The sequence below is a fragment of the Carassius carassius genome, chromosome 2 (assembly GCF_963082965.1).
Source record: "Carassius carassius chromosome 2, fCarCar2.1, whole genome shotgun sequence".
In the NCBI taxonomy this organism is placed as follows: domain Eukaryota; kingdom Metazoa; phylum Chordata; class Actinopteri; order Cypriniformes; family Cyprinidae; genus Carassius; species Carassius carassius.
Window position 1 is genome coordinate 7,858,618 of NC_081756.1, and position 6,000 is coordinate 7,864,617.

Here is a 6,000-nt window from a genome sequence, read left to right on the forward strand (position 1 = left end):
CTCCAAAGCAACACATACATGTTCATACTGATTTGGCCTAATTAGTAAAAATGCAAATTGCACAAAAGTGATACAATTTACATCATCAGTGCTTTGGTCTCTGGGTGTGATTCATTTCTGAACAATGACAGATCTTCAGTACTAAAAGGAGAAAAATCTAATAAACTGAAAAAAAAACTGAAAAAAAAAAAATTCATCATCCATGACGTTGTCCCTTGAGTGCCCAACTGGTTATGATGAAATGGTCCATACCTCTCAAACACAAATATTAATTTTGAGAGATATGGATTCTGAAATCTCTAAATCTCACAAATAATAAGGCAGCCTTTCACTGAACAAACAGAATAAAATTAAATGCAGTGAGTAAGAAAGGGAGCGGGAGAGAGAGAGAGAGAGAGAGAGAGAGAGAGAGTGGTATTGCGCTTTCAGGGAATGTTTTATAGCATTGGATAACAGAAAGAGTAAGACATTTTCCAGTTTTTAATTAGATATGGGTCCTCTGGTTTCCCTGAAGTAGCTCTCGCTGAAGACTGTCTTAAAGGAAGTCGCGGCTGTTGGGGCGTCTGGAAACTTAGGCTACTGGACCGTGACACACAGTTACCAACTGGGGAAAAAACTGGAAATTTGGACATAGTGAGAATCTGATGAACAAAGAAAGGTCAAACATTCCTCTTCAGGCCACTATTGACTACTGCATTACTGTAATTCAGCTGTTGACAGATTTTGATAAAGTAGGGGAACTCAGCTGCCCAGCTGGAAAGCAATCATAATAAATGGCATCAGAAAGAAACAAAGAAGTAAGAAAAAATAAGAAGTAAGAAAAAGCAGTAAGGTCAAAAGTATTTGAGAATAAATTAACACTGAAGTAAAAAATGAAGTTTTGATATTTTTTTGTTTTTGAATTTGAGTGACGTGTTAAAAATGATACTACATAAACACACGTCAACACAAACTCTTTTGCGACCTCTAACAGAAGTCTAGTCTTACTTTTGAAGGTTCCTCAGGACATGAGTTACCCATCACTTACCTTCTAATCAGCCATTATTTCATCTAATTTTCCATCTTAATAAACCCAGAGCCACAAATATGATTAATCTTCAATTATTAATGTTTTTGTAGCATTTTCTGTGGGGGATCATTTAGCTAGAATTGGTCCTCTGGGTTTCAATCTTCCATCTATAGATGGTACTCTCATTCTTGGAGGCTTTTGCTGAACCATTGCTTCTAACAAGCGTGTGGGCTGGTGTTATTTTGTTTTATGTCCCGAAACTTCTCAATGTAGCTTCACAAAATGCAGTCGCTGCCGTTTTAAATATCATTATAAGTCAATTAAATGGTCTCTGGATACCTCCTTGCTTTCTAGGACACTGTAATGTGGTTTGATCATCAGATAAATTTTATGTTTGAGAGCATATGCTAATGATGTTGTTAACCATGCAATCCAAAGGAAGCCTTATAACAACCGAATTTGCCCATTTAGGTTTGCCGGGCGGGGTTTAAAAACAACCATTTGAAATTTGCTATTGTATCGCTTTATATAAGCAGGTATAGAGTACATTTGGAGTGCCATCAATCAATCAAAAGCATCAATAAAATAAAAATAAATTTAATTGTGATTAATCCCATCTTAAATGTACGTCCTATTAATTAATCCCATCTTTCAATATACTTTTATATTGCAATAATTTCACGTTCAATATTAAAATTAATTCCAATATTAAATCAACATAAAAACAATATATTTTTAATATTTGTTTATTGGCCTCTTTTTTTATGACTGAAGACAAGCATCACTGATACCAATGCTACTGACATCTCAATGATTATTATTATTATTATTTTTTATTAACCATTGACGTATTCAGCATTACAGTATAATTGAGAGTTATTAATTTTAACATTTATTAGACTTTAAAAAAGAACAACTTTTAATAAAGTTTAATAAACAAAGTCAATGTTATAAAAAATATGACATTATAGGTCATATACCAATTAAATCAGTATCAGGCAATGCCTTCTTTGCTGTTTGGCACAGAAGCTGCATCTTAAGTTGATTTTAGATGTATTTACACAGTTTATGCTGCGCAGGGGTAAATGCGTTAAAACAGCAATTGCAATTGCATAATGTAATGTGATTAATGTTTTAAACAAAAGCATTTTGAATACAGAAATATGAAATGAATGACAGAATGAAACAATAGTTTTCTTGAATTATAAAGGTTATATCGCCAGTAGGTGGCGGTAGGTTGTGTTGATGAATGAGTCATTGAGTCATCCATTCAACTGATTCGTTCAAAATGCTGATTCGTTTAGGAGCAAAGCAAATTGAACCATTCATTTAAACGATTTATTCAGGAACAAAACACCACACTGTGCTCCTGTGCTTCGTGTCAAATAAAACACGCCATTTTGTGTCTAATTGAAATCAATTTATACAAATTTTTAATAAAATTTACACGAAAATCAATACTGGTCTGCGCTTCACTATAACGTAAATGCATTCGCTCCGCTCTGTCCAGTGCATCACACAACTTTGCCACACAAATTTTAATAACTAGACAGCTGAATAAAATGTACTAAGTAAACTAAGGGGTAATGTGGGTACAGATGCAAAGTATATTCATATTTTTAAACACTCCCACACTGTAAGAAAATATTTATTGGCTTTTGAGTTCAGTGAAACTATGAATTTCAGTTATTACAAAGATAGTGTTTTACTGTGTCAACTAATATTTGTTCTAAGAATTCAATTTTTTTTTTTTACTTAATATTTTGTTGACATAACTTTGGATTAAATATTGTATTGACTTAATTGAGCAATCAAGAGGATGGGATGGCCAACCCTAGCTTCACCCCTGCGTTAATTGCATTATATGTTGTTAACATATCGTTAAAATAAAAATAAAAAATAACTGCATGCATTAACGTGTTAATTTTGACGGAACTATTATTTTTTTTAAATGTATTGTTTATCATAAAAATAGCATGCTATTTGAGGTAGCATTCTTGTCTGCAGCACAAAGGTTGTGACTCAAGTTTAATGCATTGATATGTTTTGTTCTGTGTGGTTACTAGGGCAATGCTAGACAGACATTCATAAATGCAGCATTATATGAAACAAAATAAGTCAACGGAAAATACATTTTTTAATGAGCTGCAGTTTCAAAATTAAGCTGTGATTGATCAGACAGAGAGGAATATCCAATGTTTCAACTAAACGTCAATTCAGTATACATCATTTTCTGCGATCACACTGGCTTGGATGGATGCCAGATCGTGTTCTAAAACGTTTCAAGGCCAAAAGTATAACACTGCAGTCTAGATTTTGTTTTATAATGTAAAAAGAAAAAATGGCTGATCCCAGCTCAGCCTTTGAAGTGCAAGACAAGACGAGGAAAATAATGAACATAAGCATATAGTATCCCATGCCACTACATGCTATTAACTGGCAGTTGCAGTCTATTAAGATGCAGTGAAGTCTCTGGGACAGTAGTAGCCAGGAGGGCTGGGTGCTTTGTCTCGAGCTGTGCTGGAGAGTGTGAGCTGCAGCCTTGAGAGGTGTAATAGCCGCCCCTCCCAGCTCTTTGTTCAACACTCCACCGAAAACACATCTGTTTCTGCCTCCCTCTCGCTCGCTGTCCTTCTTTGTCTCCATCTCTTTTTCTGCTGCCGTGTCTTTTTCTTTTCTCTCAGGCTTTCTTTCTGTTGGGGGAATGTTTATTCAGTTTCTTTCTAAACATTGTGATGAATTCTCCTGCTGCTTTAGGATGGTCTTCTGAATGTGCTGGCCTGCTCTGACATCTGAGATCTTGGACTGGGCTTTCATAACAGCACAGTACACTATCATAAAAATTAAGCCAGTCATACACACACACACACACACACACACACACACACACGCACAAAGAGTACGGATCTGCAGCATGTCTAAACCACACCCATTTAAGCCATATGGGAATGTCTAGCTGTGCTGCTGTGAAGAGAGGAGGGAAAATGACATTAAGGAGATTAGAAACAAAAAGACAAAAGAATAGGAGAGATAAATAGAGATGGGGTAATAGAAATTCAACTGCAGTTCCTGTTGTATCCAGCGGTAGGCGATGCAAGTCTCACTTGGACTCTGCCTCTCCTGGATAACTATCATTGTCTCCCGAAGACACACACACACACACACACACCATCAAATCTGCAGTCAAAAAGACGCACTTCATCATGGATCTGGTCCCCATGTGGTTCAATTAAATTGGATTTTATAATAATAATAATCATAATAATCATAATAAACACTTATTGTAATGTTCAAGCTACTATTTCCAATATGGGCTTATAGGCTTATGGACAAGTTTAAAGATAATCATAATGTGCCACCTAATCCATTTAGTCTTTTTCTTAAAGGTGATGTATATTTTTTATATTAAAATAATTAAATGCATGTGTCCTGATGTGTAATAAGACTTTAACAACTAGCTCAGACATTGAATTAATATTGTGAATGACGTGTGTTCAAATTCTGCAAAAAAGAACGTGACAAAAGAACTAACGGTAGGTTAAAGCCTTTTATACAGTTTTTTTTATTTTTTATAATAAAAACATTAAAACATTAAGGCAGTACACTTAAAATCATAAAGACTATTTATTTTTAAAACTTTAATACAGTCTATGGTCAAAGCTTATAGGACTGTCACGTGATGAAAGAATGAGTTCATATGTTCTGTTTATTATAGCATTATAGTTTTCTATTGTTTGTGGTGTGATCAACATTTGCGTAAGTACTAGTAGACATGTCAGGGAAGTAACACATAAGATTTTAATTATATTTGATAAAAAGAATAAAATGACTCGAAAAAAGATTCGTTCATTTTGCTGAACGAGACTCAAAGGTCCGAGTCGGTAAAATGATCTGAACTTTTTATCACTATCTTGTACAAAATGACCACTGCAGTGTCGTGCGGAAACACTCAAAATGGCAACGGCTTCAGCAGTAAGATGTAGTTAAGCAGTTATTTCAAAATGTTTCTGTTTAATAATTCCTGCACCGACTATCGTTAAACTAAAGTTAAGATAAATACAATGCGCTAGGCTAAAAATATAACACAATTGTGTGTGTGTTATACAGGCATCAAATGGTTGGATACTGGCATCGCCTGCAGCTCTCAAAGCCATGCTGTCTGATGGGGGAGGGTAAGCAGCTCTCTTACTGTCTGATTGCATACTGTACCGATACACAGGAGAAAATGTTCCAGGCTTTGGCTGTCTGGATGCATGCAAACATTTGTGTGAGTGTCTGTACAATGTGTGCACTTTGTGTGTTCGTGTTCTGAGTGTGAGTGTGGGAGGGCAAGAGCTCTTCTTGCAAGACCCCAGAGAGCAGAACAAAGTGGCAGAACAAGAGGTAAAGGTCTGCCTCACGTCTGCTGTTCCCCACTGCAACAAAGCCAATAAATGATACCTGCTGCATTGATAATGACATAATTATGTGTGCAAGTGTTCAGATTCACACACTTTCTAATGTATTTTGTTGTGGAGTCTTTCAGTGGATGCTCAGATGTCTTGAGAAATAGTGAAAAGGAGTCATGAGTTTAGATTTAACAGGCCAGTCAGTGCAAAACAGAGATTAAATTACATTCGTTTAAGATTAGCTTTAAACAATATCTCTGTAACGGCTGATGAGTCGTGAGACATGCGGATCCATGTGCGAGCTTTTATTACACAGAGATGTGGTCGTAACAGGCATGGGTCAAACACTGGTAAACAGGTATATAGAGGGCAAGACAACGAATATTCCTAGGGCAAGCATGGGTCTTCGATGAACGAAAAATATCCAGAGTGCTAAGCAAGAGGGGGAATCCAGAATCCAGAGCAAAGGGTCAAAACACGAGAAACAGGGCAAGGTAGGAAAAAGACTAAACAATGAAAACTATAAACTGAAACAAGACTATGAAAACTATAAACTGAAACAAGACTATGAAAACAAACACAGAATGGCTTGGTATCGCAGCT